We start from the raw sequence: 17,843 nt of genomic DNA on the forward strand, positions 1-17,843 counted from the left end.
TGGGAGGAGCCCGAACGTCCTACGCCTGAGTGGGAGGAGCCCGAACGTCCTACGCCTGAGTGGGAGGAGCCCGAACGTCCTACGCCTGAGTGGGAGGAGCCCGAACGTCCTACGCCTGAGTGGGAGGAGCCCGAACGTCCTACGCCCGAGTGGGGGGAGCCCGAACGTCCTACGCCCGAGTGGGGGGAGCCCGAACGTCCTACGCCCGAGTGGGGGGAGCCCGAACGTCCTACGCCCAAGAGGGAGGAGTCGGTGCGTCCACAGCCCAAGAGGGAGGAGTCGGTGCGTCCACAGCCCAAGAGGGAGGAGTCGGTGCGTCCACAGCCCAAGAGGGAGGAGTCGGTGCGTCCACAGCCCAAGAGGGAGGAGTCGGTGCGTCCACAGCCCAAAAGGGAGGAGTCGGTGCGTCCACAGCCCAAAAGGGAGGAGTCGGTGCGTCCACAGCCCAAAGGGAGGCAAGTCGGGGCTTCCACAGCCCTGGGACCCAAGCCACCAGCAGAGGGAAAATGCCTGCTGGTTCAGCCCCAAGAGCCGGAAGGGGAGGAGTTACAGGCTCAACCCCCTGAAAATTTTTTGGGGGGAGAGGGGCAGGAGGCTGGTGTCCCCCAGCAGCCTCTATTCATGCTGCTGAAGGCAGCACAGGGCGCACCAGCCCAGCCGCCACAGCGGAGGGAGCCAGCGCCGCCAGGAGCAGAGGAGCTGCCTCTGCCTCCGCCACCTCCACCGGCAGGAACAGAGCAGCAGGAGCTGCCTCTGTCTCTGCCACCTCCACCGGAAGGAGCAGAGGAGCAGGAGCTGCCTCTGCCTCCACCACCGCCAGGAGCAGAGGAGCAGGAGCTGCCTCTGCCTCCACCACCGCCAGGAGCAGAGGAGCTGGAGCTGCCTCTGCCTCCACCACCGCCAGGAGCAGAGGAGCTGGAGCTGCCTCTGCCTCCACCACCGCCAGGAGCAGAGGAGCAGGAGCTGCCTCTGCCTCCACCACCGCCAGGAGCAGAGGAGCAGGAGCTGCCTCTGCCTCCACCACCGCCAGGAGCAGAGGAGCAGGAGCTGCCTCTGCCTCCACCACCGCCAGGAGCAGAGGAGCTGGAGCTGCCTCTGCTTCCGCCACCGCCCGGAGCAGAGGAGCAGGAGCTGCCTCTGCTGCCCGTACCTCCACAGGGAGTACGGTGGCCGGAGCCCCAGAAAGGGGAGCTGCCGGCCACGAAGAGGGGGGATGAGGTCTGGAGACCACTTTCCCCAGCAGCAGTTTCGCTGCAGGAGTTCTTTTGGCCGGAGCCCCACAGGAGGGAGCTGCCGGCTACGAAGAAGGGGGAGGTCGGGGGACCACCTGCCCCCGCAGCTTTTTCGCTGCAGGACGGGACCAGCATGCTGTCAGCCGTGCCACTACCGGCAGGGGAGCTGACAGCATTTCCAGCCATGGGCCCACTGAAGCCTCCCTTCCCAGCCCGAGACTTTGGCCTGGACTGCTGGGTATTTAAGGGGGGAGGTGGCCGTTGAGGCCATGTGTGCTTTGCACAGGGGGGGGTATATGTGGCAAAGTGCCCGCCCCTGTGTGTATTTTGTGTGTTATGTGTTGTATGTTGCGTGTGTTAATGTTGGTGTATAGTCATTGGTACACGGGATATAAACGGGTCTGTGTTTCACGTGTGATTTAAAAAGGTAGATTTGTATTTAGGCACGAGGAGGGCACAAATCACTTCACGTGCTGGTTAAATGTAATATGTGAGCACGGGGTTGCACAGAATTAATTCACGTGCTGGGATTCAAGTGAGTAATTAATTAGTAATTGAATCCCAGCACAACAGTATAAATAGGCACATTTTTAGTCACTCTGGGTTTTGGGTGTTCGGAAGCGGAGAACGGGAGAGAGATAAGGAGAAGGAGAAAGAAAAGCAAAGTAAAATCGTAAACGTAAAGTGTTTGTTCTCACCGTGTTTGTTTGTCTCTCCGTGCACCGTTTGTTTAGTGTTAGTCCGTTTTGTCTGTCTGTTTATTTTGGCGCAAGTGCCGTGTCCTGTTTTTGTGCTGTTTAAACCTTTTATTTTGTTAATAAACGCTGAGTGCAGCCATTGCACTCAGCTCATCACAACCACCGTCTCTGTGTTTAAATTCCTTTCTGGTCTGACGCCACCCACTCTGGCCGTCTTTGTGACATGCTCTCATAATGGCGAGAAAAAGGCAATTAACAAAGGAAGACAGACAGACCATTATAACCCTTAAAAGTGTAGGTCTTTCCTTTAGAGAAATTGCAAAGAAAGCCAAGGTGTCAGTGAGTACAGTTTCCTACACCATCAAAAGGCACTTGGAAACTGGAGGAAACTCTGACAGGAAGAGGTCTGGCAGACCCAAAGCCACAACAGAATCACAAGACAAGTTTCTGAGAGTCAACAGCTTGCATGATAGGCGGCTCACAGGACAACAGCTTCAAGCACAGCTTAACACTGGTCGAAGTAAGCACGTCTCAGTTTCAACTGTGAAGAGAAGACTTTGAGCTGCAGGTTTGACAGGTCGAGTGGCAGTAAGAGAGCCATTGCTAAGATGGCAAAATAAGAAAAAGAGGCTTGCCTGGGCCATGAAGCACCGCCAGGGGACTACTGAAGACTGGAAGAAGGTCTTATGGACCGATGAATCAAAATATGAAATCTTCGGTTCATCACGCAGGGTTTTTGTACGCCGTCGGGTAGGCAAAAGGATGGTTCCTCGGTGTGTGACACCAACTGTCAAACATGGAGGAGGAAGCGTGATGGTCTGGGGCTCTTTTGCTGGATCCAGAGTTGGCAGCTTGCACAGAGTGAGTGGCACCCTGAATCAAAACTGCTACCACAGCATTTTGCAGTGCCATGCAATAACCTCTGGTATACGCCTAGTTGGTCAGGGGTTCATCCTACAGCAAGATAATGACCCAAAACATACCTCCAGGCTATGTTAGAACTACCTTAGAAGAAAAGAACAAGACTGTAGGCTTCAAATCATGAAATGGCCAGCGCAGTCTTCAGACTTAAACCCCATCGAGCTGGTTTGGGATGAACTGGACAGAAGGATGAAAGCAAAGCAACCTACAAGTGCAACACATTTGTGGGAACTTCTGCAACAGTGTTGGGAAGAACTTTCCGAACAATATTTGATTTCCATTGTAGAAAGAATGCCACGAGTGTGTTCGGCTGTTATATCTGCAAAAGGTGGCTACTTTGATGAGTCAAAAATTTAGATTAAATTTTGTTAAACAAAACGATTCCATGATTTCTTTTTTTATCTCCAATTGTTTATTTGTTCTATGCTTTAATTTCAGAGTACATTGAGACATTAAACTGCGTAAATTTCAATAAAAACTGGAAAAATGGAGGTGTTCTAAAACTTTTGACCGGTAGTGTGTGTATATATATATATATATATATATATATATATATATATATATATATATATTCTACAAGACCAGTTTAAATTGCAATCTGTTTTAAGGGTATCGATGCCCCGTTTATCTCCTCACTTACATGGGCGGTGCTCATTGCGGTTCTTCGCTTCTTAACCCAACATCAGCTGTCAGACTTCCTCGCGATATTTTGGGTTTTTCTTAATTCAGATACAATGAAACACACACCGCGCCGCTCCGTCACTCCGCCCCCGTGTGTCAATCCACGGCGTCAGACACGCCCCCCGAACACACGTGACGTCACAGGGTATGATTCTAATGAATTCCAGAAAAAACCAACTAATCTTTTATGATTTGTTACGTAATAGGCTAACGTCACTCCTCTCCCGTGACTCTCACCTATATAGAAAAATAAGTAATCTTTTCACGCACTGAGGGGCTAACTTGTCAAAAACGTCATGCAAAATACATATATCTTTTTATTATTTATTTTGAGGCTGTGCACCCATTGCCACGGCTACACACGATGCATAACAGCGTGTACACACCACGGTGCTGCCGCGGAAGAAACAGCCATGAAACGCTCCCTCACAATCGGAGCAGCAGGGTCCCTGGATTGTAATGAAACGACGCCTCAGCCCTCTTGAACTGAACGGAGAGGCGAGGGGTGGACGCGATGCGCCAGCTAACCTGATTACCCTTCAAATACAGAGAAAACTTTACAGGACAGAGGCAAGGTGCGGGTCTAACACAAAAGTAGAAATATATATTAAATCCCTTAAACATTGTGCATCTATCAACTATTTTCATTCATATATATATATATCAGAGAGAGATTTCTACCATGATACCTGAAGGTGCAAAGCCAAGACTTAACCCCAATTATTAAAACAGGAAGTTTTGTAAACGCTGTGTTACTGCATTTCAGCCATAGATACCCAAAAACATCTACTTTACACTAACTGGTAGTTTAAGTGCAGCAAACGGGACACAGCTGTGAATTCAGGGGCGATTTTGGGAGACACGTCACACAGAGCGAGGGGAGAGTATAGAACGGACACCCACCTAGCCACGCCTACACTGACGTCACTGCGTGACCCGACCGAGTGCAGGTACCATGAACAGGAGGAGCGCAGACGGACCTCCCTTGCAAATTCACTTTCTGTAAGTCAGTCTTTAGCACTTTGCTTACAGAATGCAGGAGATTTAATTCTGCGTGCCATTCCCTTACCTGGACACGTCACGTTTGACAGCGATAGCGTGGAGTTTCTGACCAGGTACCCATTCACTCCAGAGCTGTACGCATCGGTTTGAATTGAGACCAGACGCTAGCAGCTTTTACCCCTTTCAAAAAAAGGGTTCCCCAAATCCCAGTCCTGGGAAACTCCTCAATCTGTCACTTCTTTCTAACAGAGCGCCAAATTACGCAACTGAACTAAATTCGCTTACTAGACTTCGGAGCTATAATTATATATAGGATTTAAGATTTTCTTAGATCTGCAGGGATTTAAAAAATTTAAGCAAATAATTTCAATTAAGGGTGTAGTCAAATAATGAAGAGCTCAATTGGAATGAAAGCCAAACATTATCTTAAAAGACTGGTTAGAACAGCAAGCAGCGCTGGATTCCTGGTGTACCTTCAGGGTACAAGAAAGCAAATGGGAGGAGACGCACAAGGATCAAGATGCAAAAATCTTTATTGGGGTAGACAGCAAGTTTAACATCTCCTGAATCCGACAGCAACAAGAATGACGAGCAGAACTCCGAGGAGAGCGGACGCCACGCCCAGCGCCGGAACCAAGGGGGAGTCACCTGAAATTCAACACAAGACTGGGTGAGCAGTAGGACCCGGGGGGGCCACAAGACACCTCCAATTACTGTAAGCGTTGCCTAGCAATTTCAAGAAATTCTACAAGTTAGCATGGAGGTCCTAAACATTAAAAAATTAACACATTTGAACACCATCTTCATGCAAATCCATAAAAAAGGAAAGAGGAAAGTCCTTAAATTAGTTTTGGCTACAAATTGCTGCATCCAGTTCTGAAGGACAATTATCAGAACTGATATTTCATACTGGCTATAGGATAGCGATTTAGCATCACAGGAATGGAACTAAGACCAGTTGGATAGTTTTGTCTATTCCTGTTTTCACTAATATTTTAATAAGACACATCCCTGAGCCGGTTACCTATACAGTCTGATCATGCTTCTAGTAAAAAAATAAAACCACATACACCCCATCAAAAGCTTAGTGCTCCTTTAGCACCATCTAGTGGTTTATTACTGCAAACACTGGAAGTTAGTGGATTAGCAGACACTTCGCCAAAGTGACTGAGACTAGGGATGTGAACTCTGCATCAACAACTGCTGCAGAGTCACTTCCAATAGGACCTTGTTTGGCATCTCATCCAAAGGACGGAGCACAAGGAGGTGAAGTGACTTATTCACGGTCACACACAGCGAGTCAGTGGCTGAGCTGGGATTTGAACCTCCTGCTAATAGACCCCCTTTCTTTAAGCTCTGGAGCAGCAAGCCTCCCATATATATTGAGAGGTTTTAGTTTGCATCCCTTCTAGAGCCAGAGCACTCCATAGCATCGGATGAGGAGGGTTAGAATTCCATGACCAGGATATTCAACAGAACACACTCAAGGTCTCACCTGCTGTTTGAAGGTCCAAGACTTGTCCTTCTGGTACCAATTGGACCGGCCCGGCAGAAACGTAGCCTCCGATCTGGCTGTATCGATCCACACTACGGGCTGAGAGAAAGACAAAATTGAAGACAACTCTCCAGGGTACAGATAAAAAAAGGACTATTGCCAGCTCTGAGGTTTGACAGATTACTTTGGATTCATTTTACTGTAATGAAATTTTCAGGTTTAATGGTTTGGATTAAATTATTGCAACAGATATTGCATGAAAAGGCATCATTATAAACTCACTCAATGCAGAGAGAGCATTACCAGCACTATACAAAAAAATCTCCTCTTAAACACTCAAATAGAGAAATGTATATTTCACAGGAAGAAGGACCCATCAGGATATTCAAATCTTAAATAGATTAGGCTTTGTATTCCCTTCACTCAATGATAGCAGCTTCAATAGAGCAGCGTTGATGCTGTACTGCAGCTGGTCATGCTTGCTTGTATTCCAGGACTGATCTCCAGATGCTCACCAGATCTCTGGGCTCCAGGCACACAAGTCTTATTGCAGGTATCCTCCAGGTTGGGATCACAAACCACAGCCATGCAATGGAAATACACCTGGGGAGGGACAGAAGCAGCTCTTGTTAAACAGGAGAACACTGCCACACTGTGGCTGAAGTCAGTAGTGCATCAATCCCTCTTTCCTATTGAAGTTTAATAAAAGCATTCCTACTGAAGCACTTAGCATGGAGTGAAAAGTCCCAGGTTCGAGTCAGAGGGGGCACTAACCTGTCTCCAGAAGGCAGAGTCCTTGCTAGACTGCTGTGCCTGCACCTCAAGCCTCTGGAGCTGGGGGGAGCTCCTGGTGAGAGTGCTGGCCGGCACTGGGTGGAAGTGGGTCCTGTATGAGTCTCCAGTGACCAGGCAGCTGCAGAGACAGGAACAGGAGTCATGGCAAGCCGGCATTGAAAGCACAGCTGAATGGGCAGCACTAGAGGACTAGCAGACCCCTCACCGGTCAGTGACCAGGTCCCATTGAGGGCTGGAGTCCAGTTCAGGGGTCAGTGTGGCCCAGCAGTCCTGCAAGATGAGGCGGTCAGTCTGGCTATGGGGCTGCTGGAGCTCAACCTGCAGAAAACACGGGCTCCAGCAGAGACTGGGACACAGGGAACGCAGAGTAGAACTGGGAGTAGCTCACATCTAGAGGGGAGAAAAAAAAAAAAAATTAGTCACTGCCAGTGCTTCAAAAGCACTGGAGTTCAGGACTCCCTTCATAGCAAGGACAGGGGCTCATGGGAGTTGTAGTCTAATCTGGACAGTGGGCCAATGTGACCAGCTCTGGGAGTTTAGAATGAAGACTACAGAGCAGAATTTGACAAGTGGAAGTGAAGACAGAGTTCAACTCACCCCTGGCTAGCCGAGCCTTCAGATTCAGAACATCTCTGGGACTCTGGCTGCAAAATAAGGATTTGGTAAAATGCTAAAAGGCTTAAAGACAGAGAGAGGGCTACCATACAACATTAAAAGCACATCCATTTCAAAATGGACAAATCTCTAAAGAAATGTTCCATTTAAAATGCTCAGCTGAAACAGTAAATGCCAAGTAGAACATTTAGTGATTTTTGATGCAGCCAATGTTCAATGAAGACCTTGAAGTCATCTCGCTTTACACAGAGTGTTCAGACATTTACCATACACAAAGTTAACCAGCTGGCAGGTTCCTAAACACAGCACAATGGATCAAAGCAAACTGTTGAAGAGATTTTATATCCTTGTCCCAGGACACAAGCCTGGTTCAGCTTGCTAGATACTCTGTACCTCTGCTCATAGGGTCATAAGACCGGAAGTGCAGGGACCCAAGCCCCTGCACAGAGTAGGGGGCTGGAGCAGGGACCGCCTTCCTTTCAGCAGCCAGCGTCAGGGTGTCGTTGAGGGGGTAACGACAGCGGATCGTCAGCCTAAGAGGTAATGACACACTGGTTTAGATCAGGGGCTGGAGTCGTGTGTAAAACTGACTGCATGGTCCAGCTGGGTAGTCCGGTTCAGGGCAAATAGGCTGTGTGATGTCACAGCCTATGACATCACCACGGTTCCCTGTGAATCAGGACTCCCTGTGCTCACCTGTATTCAGAGTCTCTGGTGATGACTGGAGCATTGGGTGGGAAAAGCGCTCTGGTATACAGCACCTCGTTCTCGTAGATCAGGTAGTTCCCCACAATCTGAAAACACAGGAGCCAGAACAGCATGCTGGAAATACAAAGCTGACCTCCCAATAGCAAAATCTAAAGACTGCCAGGCAGTTAATGCATAGTCAACCACTCCCCAGTTGCTTTGGATAAAACTATGCTAAAAAAAAAAAAAAATGATCCAGTGCAGGTCTACCAGTGCCAGACCTGTATGAAGGACCATTGCCTTGACCCACAACACCACGCAGGAAGCCCCAGCTCACCTGGCTCCTGGTCCCACAGGTGTTCACCCCAAAGGTGAAGAGCGCCCTGGTCGAGTCAAACTCTTTGGGTTTGCAGGTCTTGTCCAGCAGGGTGGTCTTGCTGGGATCCACTAATGGTATGGGCTCCATGGTCACAGCCACCACCGTCACCACTCCGTTAGGAAAGCACACTGTGGCAGGGGAAGAATGAATTGGAGACCAGACTGAATCAAGGCAACACCATGCTACCCCAATAACATCACCAGATCCTGCAAGTCAGAGGTCTACACTTCAAGCTGGACTACAGCAGTGTCATTCTCCTCAACTCCTTGTCCTAACTCTACCTCAAGCTAGCTTTTCACACCCAGCTTCCATGCAGCCAGATGGACTACAGTGCAACTATTTGCTAGGACTTGCATGCAAGTTAAAAGCAGGGTTCCCTAAAGGAATTCCAACACATTGATCAAGATTGCATTTAACTAAATATTTACAGTGGCAACAAGTGAATTCAATTTGTCAATTAAGTTGGCTCCAAAAACAAAAAGGCCACTTTATTAGAGTTCTCATATCAGAGCTAGGATTCCTAACAGACATGAAAACTCAAGACCCTGAACTCTGCAACTAGATCAGCCATAAACTGGGGACCACTTCAAGAATCTGAAGGACATTCAAGAACGGAAGTCCCACGGGCTCAGAATGCGTGGCAATAGGATCCTTGGAGTGGCTAGTTCTGGTGTGAAGTGTGGCCAGGACACTGCAAGGTGTCCACCACAGTGAAGGAGTCCTCCTCACCCAGCAGCTCCTTGGTTGGGATTGGGCAGCGTTGCACAAACTGCTTCTCGACCTGCAAGGTCTTGACGTTCCTCATGTTCAGCTCCACTCGAACGGTGAGGCCCCTCAGAGAGATGTCCTGGGGAGGGAGGAAGCAAGGGACACGTCACGGCTGGCAGTACCCTTGGAGCAACGTACTTGAAGTGAACAAGCATGGGGAGTTTGATACCTCTGAAACCAAGCATGCTGCCTCAGTTTGGGGGTGCATCTAGGAGTACTGTTCAAAATGTATTAGAAAACAAGATGTGTCACTTAGATTTACCTACAGAAAGCCTGCGTTGGTGTGAGAATTTCAATCGGTAACAAATCAGTCCTACAGTGTAGCAAGATTAATGGCAACTAAAACTAACCAACCCAATGGTCAATTCTCTGCATGGCTGGGCATAGAAGTCCCTCGGTAGAGGCTACCAGTTGACCAGACAGTGCTAGCCCTGGATTCATTGTTAAACCCCTGGGAGATCCTCACCTCATAGATGTAGCCAATGCTAAAGAGTGGCAACTCGATGGTGATCTTGGGTTCAACGATGGTGTAGGGTAGAGGGCGGCTCCCAATGCACAGCTTCCAGCTGGAGTCCATGTTGCCCGGGGTCACTTCGAAAACCACGCTGCGGTTTGTACAAAAGCTTTTGACATCGGGAAGATCTAGAGGGAAGGGATTGGTAGGTCGGTCAACAAATGTGGACTACAAAATCTCCACTTTGTAGTTTGGCACATTCTGTATCCAACTGGCTTTGAAACAGTTGGCGACATACAATACAAGATTGGTGGTACAATGTTGAAGACAGAAAAGTCAATGTCACAATGTAGCCCATGTCAGGTATGGGGTTGTTGCAAGTTGGTGAACCTGGCAAAGCTCTTACAGATCTAACTAGTCAAGAAATCACCCCCCCCCCCAGTTCACTTACTAACATCCTTCACATCGCACACAATAGCAGCCGGGTGAAAATACGGCTCATTCTGGGGGACAATGTTCAAGGTGTAGTTGATGTTCAAGGTGTACCTCCTGATGAGAGCCCCAATGTACTGCAAGAGAAAATCAGGTCAAAAGGTTACAGAACCACCCCACCCCCCAAAATCCTGGACTGTCACCTGCTGCAGACAGGCCACTCTCAAACAGTGCATGATACAGTCCATGTGCAATATTAGATTTCCTGTATAATTCATGTTGCAGATTTGTTCAAGAGTCTTCCCCTGTGACACCTCATGGTCACGTGTATATAAATTAAGCTGGCTTTTACTACGAAGAGGAGGCTTTTCCCCCCCATTGGTATGGTTGTGTTCAATGGTTTGGTACCTCCTTATTCAAATGGGGTTAATCCTCACCTCTACAGAGACCAGCGGGTTGTCGAAGGGGACCTTCAGGACAAAGTCCTTGGTGCCGTTGGGGTGCTGGACCTCGTTGATCTTCACGCCTCTGTTCTGGGCCTCGGGAAGGGTCAGAGGAACCCCGTTGAGGGTCAGGTTCTTCAGCTCAACGTCCGGCTTGAAGTTACCAAGGGTCACCGTGAAGCCCTTCTCACTCGGGACGGTGTCTGAGAGCAGGGATTAGAGAGGTGAAGCGCAAGAAACATAACTGCAGAGCTCTGAACCCCAGGACTGGGTGCAGCAGCACTAGAGTTTCTAACCCTGTTCACCCCCCAATCGCGTGCTCCAAGGTTACCCCTACAGTGCAGGGCTGTGGAGAGTAGTCACTGTTCACCACATAAGGGGTCTCAGGGAGGTAGGGGGAGCGGGCTGGCTTGAAGGAGCGGTGCTGGGTCACCTCCCACAGGTCGTCAGCCCATTGGTGCTCCAGGAAAAGGTCAATCTCATACACCTGGTTGTACTTGTTATCAATCACATGACTCTGTAAAAAGACACGAGTTACAGATATACAAATCAGTACAACATCTGACTCTGTGACCCAGAGCAAGTCACTTCACCTCCTTGTGCTCCGTCTTTCGGGGGAGATATTGTTGCAAGTGACTCTGCAGCTGATGCATAGTTCACACACCCTAGTCTCCAAGTCACCTTGGATAAAAGCATCTGCTAAGAAACAAAACAGACTTCCCCCCTATATCCCCAGATTCTCATATGCAATAACTTAGGCCAAGTAGTCAAGGGATTTTCCCCAGATACAGGAGAAGTACAACATGCAAAACTGCTGCCACTACACCCCCTTCCCCAGGGAGAAGGGGCTTTTGATTTAGGACGCTTCTCTAAAGCAACTTGACGAGACTAGGGGGGTGTGAACTATGCATCCTCAACTGCAGAGCCACTTCCAACAGGACCTCGTTTGTTTTACGTCTCATCCGAAGGACTGAGCACAAGGAGGTGAAGTGACTCGCTCAGGGTCAAGCCAGGAAAAAGCCCTTCTAAAAAATCACCAAGCCTCCACAGACAGAGACCCAACCAGAGGGTCCCTGGCTATCTTACCTTGCGATACCCCCCCACAGCTCCGAAGGGAATGCGGATTTCCACTGCAGTGCCATTGACTAGCAGCTGGTACCCCCTGCTGGTAGCAGCGACCTCATCCAGGGCCCTCCCCTCCACCCCCATCGTGATCCGTTTATCCAGGACCTTGGTGGGATGCAGGACCAGCGGGGTGATGAGTCTCGGGGTGACCCAGCGGAGGTAGGTGCCATCGAAAACAGAGGGGTCTGGAAAGAGATGAAACACGAGGCATTTTGCCATGGTATACTATTTTCCCCCCCTTGGTGTAGAAAAGGGATTTGTTTTTATAGACTTTTTAAAAAAAGTCAGATGACAAGATGTTTATGGTCTTAATGCATGGAAGATGAAGCACTTCTAAAACACTAGCACCAGAACTATAACTTTTTGGAGAATTTATGCAGTTTGACACTAGACTGTTATAGGGTAGAGATTTAACATGGAGCTATGTCAGTCACATGCTAAAATACAAAAAGTTACACCCACCCTCAAAAATGAGGACAATGTCACTTAATGGGTTAATAGGTTGTGGAAGAATGAGTTCCACATAGCAAACAGTGCCACCAGGTGTCAAAGTGTAGCTAGTGCAGCCAATTCAAAGTCAAGTGTACAATGCACTAGACTGTTCCACTTAAGTTCCCAGCTCAGGTAATGCTTCCCGACCATTAGCCCTCCTAGGATTGCTGTGCTCCTCGGTGACTCACTCTTGGCACAGGCAGCTGAAGTGTCCACCAATAGCAGCATCCACCTCTGCTTGTAGAACACAGTGGCTCTGATGGCTTCCACAGGGATCCCCGACACCTGAGGATAGAGAAGAGCGTTGGAGCAGAGACCGCGACGAGCCCCGCGCCTCACCTGAGCAGAGACCGCGACGAGCTCCGCGCCTCACCGCCCCCTCAAGACCCCCCTGTTCAGACTGCGCTTGTAGATCTCCCGATCCGCCCCTCCTGCTCTGGACTCGCCTGACCTCAGCACCACATTACTGGATCCTCAGCTGATGCATTATTGCACCACTATAGACACAACTTGCTATAATCCTAACTTGTTGCATCCTAGAAGTTATTTGAATAGTGTGGTTTACAGCAAGTGCAAATATGAATCTTGCATTTTAACACCTGTCAGTCACCTTGGATAAAAGGAGTCTGCTAAAGTCATTCCTAGACTACTATTATGGCATCCTGCAATACAAAATACTTCACATTACACATTAAATAGATCTAAATTGTTCAAAACAGCATATTAAATTGGGCTAGATTTTACTCCTAGTCGTATGGCTATAGCCAAAAAATTAAATTCAGAAAATTAAGTTGATTGCAAAAGAGATTTAACTTTAAATCCATCAGCATTTAAAAAACGCCAAGTTCGTTAACATCCTATTTTTTGCCTTGCTGTATATTTCTGGAGAGCCCTCAGATGTTCGCACACAAAAGGACGCTATTAAATAATGGAAGCTGGTTTGGGATCACAGTATTTTAAGAACTCACCAGCAGCACCTCGGACATGGGCATGCCGTAGGGCGACCTGAAAATGACGCGGCTGGACGTGGAGTTGACGAGGTATCCTGCGGTACGGGCGTCCGCTGCGGTCATGGTTTTGGGGGGCATCCCGGTCTTGTGGAACACCACCTGCCACTCGGACATCACCGCTCCCTGGGCCTGCAGAGCAACACAAACGAAAAGCCAGCTGAGACCCAGAGCCATTCGGGAAGCTGCAAGAGGTGCAGTTCAGAGAGTGTCCACAAGAGGCACTGCAAGCACTACAGAAAGAAACCTCTACACCAGAGGCATCAAACTCCACTCGAGGGACAGTGTCCATTCCAGCTTCTCTCAATGAACTTACTTGAACCAATTGGATAGGGTTAATATTTTTGCATTGTCTTAGTGGATTTCAAAAAAAAAAAAAAAAATTGAGGTACACTACCTATACAAACAGAGGCCCGGGAGAGATGTTAATGTGTCCGATTAATCAAATGAAACCAAGTGCTTCAGAGCTGTGGGTTGAAGACACTGTGGCCGTCCAGGAACAGTTTGACACCCCTGCTCTACACCCGCCCCCACCCCATCCTGGGGACCCCCTGCATCTGCAGATTCCCATTCCAACCAGTTTATCAATTGCTTACACCCTTCACTCATCTAATCGTGCTTAAACCTGCAATTGTCCTCAGCTTAAGTTACTTCTAAAAGTTGAATACACTGCCAGCCATTTAGATGCTGAACAATTAAAGAAGTCTTAAGCCAATAGTTCAATTGAGTGCTCAGGCAGAATTAAACAGACACAAGGGGTCCTCCAGGACCTGGGAAGCCCTGTACCCCCCCCACCCCCCATCCCAGTTGAAAGTTCACTCACTATGGAGAGAGCCGCTTCCCAGTCCTCCTTCTCCAGTCCTTCCTGAGCGATGACCGGGACATTCTTCCTGACAGACACCTGGGGGCAGGAGGTTTGAACAGCAGGGATTGGAGCCAGACTCCCCATGCATAGCAGGCACAGACGTGCCTGGTTTTGTGACAAGCTTGTTACCTAGGCACACTGTGGCTAAAATCAAGCTCACAGTAAAACCTGGACCGGAAGTGAAACTGCTATGCAACAGGAATCGCGTTTACCCCTGAAGTGTAACTCCATTAGTTAGAATAATTTAAGAGACACCCTTATCCAGGGCGACTTACAATTGTTACAAGATATCGCATTATTTTTATATACACTTACCCATTTATACAGTTGGGTTTTTACTGGAGCAAACTAGGTAAAGTACCTTGCTCAAGGGTACAACAGCAGTGTCCCCCACTAGGGATTGAACCCACAACCCTCCAGTCAAGAGTCCAAAGCCCTAACCACCACTTCACTGCTGCCCAGGGAGCAAAATAAGACTCCCAATGCAAAGCAGTTTGATCCAATCCTGGTTTTACTACAATTGACACCCAAGGTTGTTACCTACACACTGTGGGTAAAATCAAGCTGATCATAAAACCTGGAATGGGTGAAACTGCTATGCAATAGGAGTCATTTTCATCCTTAAATCACTAGGGTGCGATTGATCTATTAATAGGAACAGATACATTGCTCAATTGTGAACCCTAGTTTCGGGGGTCCCCTTCACCTCCATGTAGTTATCCTCACAGACGATCTCACGGGGGTTCCAGGGGCTCTCCGTGCTGCAGGACAGGGAGAAGGGGTAGACCGTCTCTCTGCCCAGAGAGTCCAATCTCACGAAGCGGTACTGGAGCGCATAGGAGACGTCATTCTAGAGACAACGGAGAAAGAACCGGTCGGTACTGGAGACTTCACAAGCGGCATACGGGGCTAGGACTTCCAAAAACAGGGTGGATGACAAGACCATTGCACCCCTAAAAGGAATGGGAGACCATTTGAGATAGTTCACCTCTTTCAATTGAAAGGAACTTAATGTACCAAACCGACTTCAAATGAATGCGTTGCCATTGCGAGATGTTTACCTGCCGATTGCAGACTTGATGAACATTGTAATTGATAAAGGGAACAGGATTATATAGATGCATGTGTTTTTTTCAGTCCAGCGTTGCGGTGTACGAGAGTGTAAAGCGGGTTTTTGTTTTACTGCAGTGACGTACTCACCACGCTCTCCACGTGACAGGCCAAGAACGACGCTCTGAAGATCAAGTCTCCGGGAAGGTTGAAGGAATACGTAAACCCGCACGCCGCCGCGTAGCTGTCATTCAGCGGGTAAACCCCGCTTCTATCTGGAGGGGGGATAAAAATGAGGGAGAACATCGCAACGGGCTACCGAGCAAATCCCATAGAGATTGAAATCATTTCAGAGATTCCGTTTATCTGTGGCACTCTTAACCAGCCAATGAGAGTTTCATTTAAATTACTTTAATTCTGATACCCCACAAGGTTTTTATTAACAAAAAGAGACCCAACGTTTTACCCTATACTCAAAACCCGAATGCCCGCACAGCTGCCGTTTCTTAAACCGACCCAACTTACCGATGACGTCAAAGCGAAAGTTACCGCCGGCAAACTTGCCATTGGTTGACATCCAGAAGTACCGATCCCGGCACTCGGTCACAAAGTTACCTGAAGTCAGAAATGAACGCACAGAGCCGCTCCGTTATTTAAGAACACCAGCAATACAAAGTCACACACCATATTAAATAGAATAGATAAAACGTTTTGTAAGTTGGCTATACAGTGTTTCATAAGCCTAAACAAAGCTGCCAATTCAATCGATTAATAGAATACTCATAACTTGAACCAACTACAACGTTCAGGAAGTCTAAACGTTACATGCCAAATCAAGGGCGAGTTCCCAGTTCAATTAATTCTCTTCATTAAGATCTCGAGTGACTGTCAATTATCTGATCTGCCCCGAGAACCATCACCCTTTTATTCTGTATGCAAGGGCGGTCAATCAATGTATTAAACATATCTGATAATACTGTGAGACATAATACACAGATTCCAGTTAGCGGGAGTCCTGGACTAGCCCAACTGGATAACATTAAATACCCCAACATTAGTGTAGAGTTGGGTTTGTGAACCCAAGACACACAAGTACCACATGAACCCAAGTGATACAGATATATTACACTGCAGACTGGAGATTGTTCTGCGGCGTGAATATTGATCTTACCCGACAAGTCCTGAGCGACCAAGCCAGCCGGCAACACCGCGCATAACCAGGCAACTCTGGAACAATAATAATCACATATACATGTGAATTCATAGACATCCGGCACACTCATCCGCAGGAGCCAGTTAACTGAAGTAGAATGCTAACAGATCAAGGACTATGCTAAATTGTTAATTATTTTAAATGTGCACAGATAGAGGGGTTGGTGGAATTGCTTGAAAATGTGATAACCACAGTCAACGAATAGTGAGACAATATCTATATCTATCTTAAAATCAAATTTAAAAAAATTAAACTCACCCTAAAAGCAGCCTGAACCCCATCTCAATACGATTTCTCCAGCCGTGTCCACCACAGATCACGAATCACTGACAAAACCTCGCTTCTCTACCACAGAAAGAAGCCGCTGCGTTCGCTCGCTTGGTGGGACGCGGCGCGCCCCGGGGTTTATAAAGCCCTCAGAATCGCACCGCTTCCGATCACAGCACCCTGACTGAGATTGAACTGAAGAGTCAACACGTGGTCTTAATCACGCGTGATTAACTGCTGATCGGGAGTGCCCAGTCATCATCATCATCATCATCATTAGTAGTATTTTGTTTTCTGAGTTTAATTTAATTAATGACGCAATGCGGGTCGATTTCCTCAATTGATCCTCCAGAGCGCGCAATGGGTCGGAATTGCTTGATCAATCCCACCTGCTATCGCTGCCGAGACCCGGCGTCTCCAGTATATATACTCGGGTCGGGTCCGGTTAAACGATATCGGTGGTGTTGAGGTGTCGTGGTTATTCGGGCAATCATCGTGGAGGACAGATACAATCGCCGTCGCGCTCTTTTTACAGTAAGTGCAGTCTTATTTATGGTTTTAAAAAAAATCTTATTTAAATTAGGAAGTAGCTGATATATATATATATATATATATAATGTGTATAAACTAGAAACACTTTTTTTTTTTTTCTTTTTTCTTTTTGTGTGTGTTGAGCACTTGGTTTGGGAAGCTTAACTTTATTCTTTTCCAACGGTGATAACATTCAAACATTAATAACATTCAAAAGTACTAGCCTACAGATGCCTTGGACCAGACTGCACCCGGCTACCTCCCGACCCTCATCTCTCCCTACACCCCCACTCGACCTCTCCGCTCCGCCTGCACTAGAAGACTGGCTCTACCTCCGCTACGCTCCCCTGCCTCCAGAGCCCGCTCCTTCTCCACCCTTGCTCCGCAGTGGTGGAATGACCTTCCTACAGATGTCAGGACTGCCCAGTCCCTGACCACATTCCGGCGCCTCCTTAAGACTCACCTCTTCAAACAGCACCTGTAGAACTCCTCTGTTTGTATCCTGGGACACTATCACCCTTCATGTAAATGTGATTTATTTTGCTCTTATCTGCCCCCTATTTTACTGTATTTAATCCTGTACTTCAGAATACTGTAATCTGCCAAGTGTTTAACCTGTAGTATTTTGTACTTAATCACATCCTGATGTAACTATCACTATTTAATCATATCCTGATGTAACTATCACTAT

At 47.9% G+C, this 17,843-nt stretch overlaps 1 pseudogene; it reads right to left on the reverse strand.

Moving 5' to 3' along the window:
• Window positions 1–5,049: 5,049 nt before the first annotated feature.
• LOC131722766 (uncharacterized) lies at window positions 5,050–16,745 on the reverse strand (annotated as a pseudogene).
• Between the last annotated feature and the right edge of the window lie 1,098 nt (window positions 16,746–17,843).

This window comes from Acipenser ruthenus, chromosome 51 (genome assembly GCF_902713425.1).
Source record: "Acipenser ruthenus chromosome 51, fAciRut3.2 maternal haplotype, whole genome shotgun sequence".
NCBI classification, from domain to species: Eukaryota; Metazoa; Chordata; class Actinopteri; order Acipenseriformes; family Acipenseridae; genus Acipenser; species Acipenser ruthenus.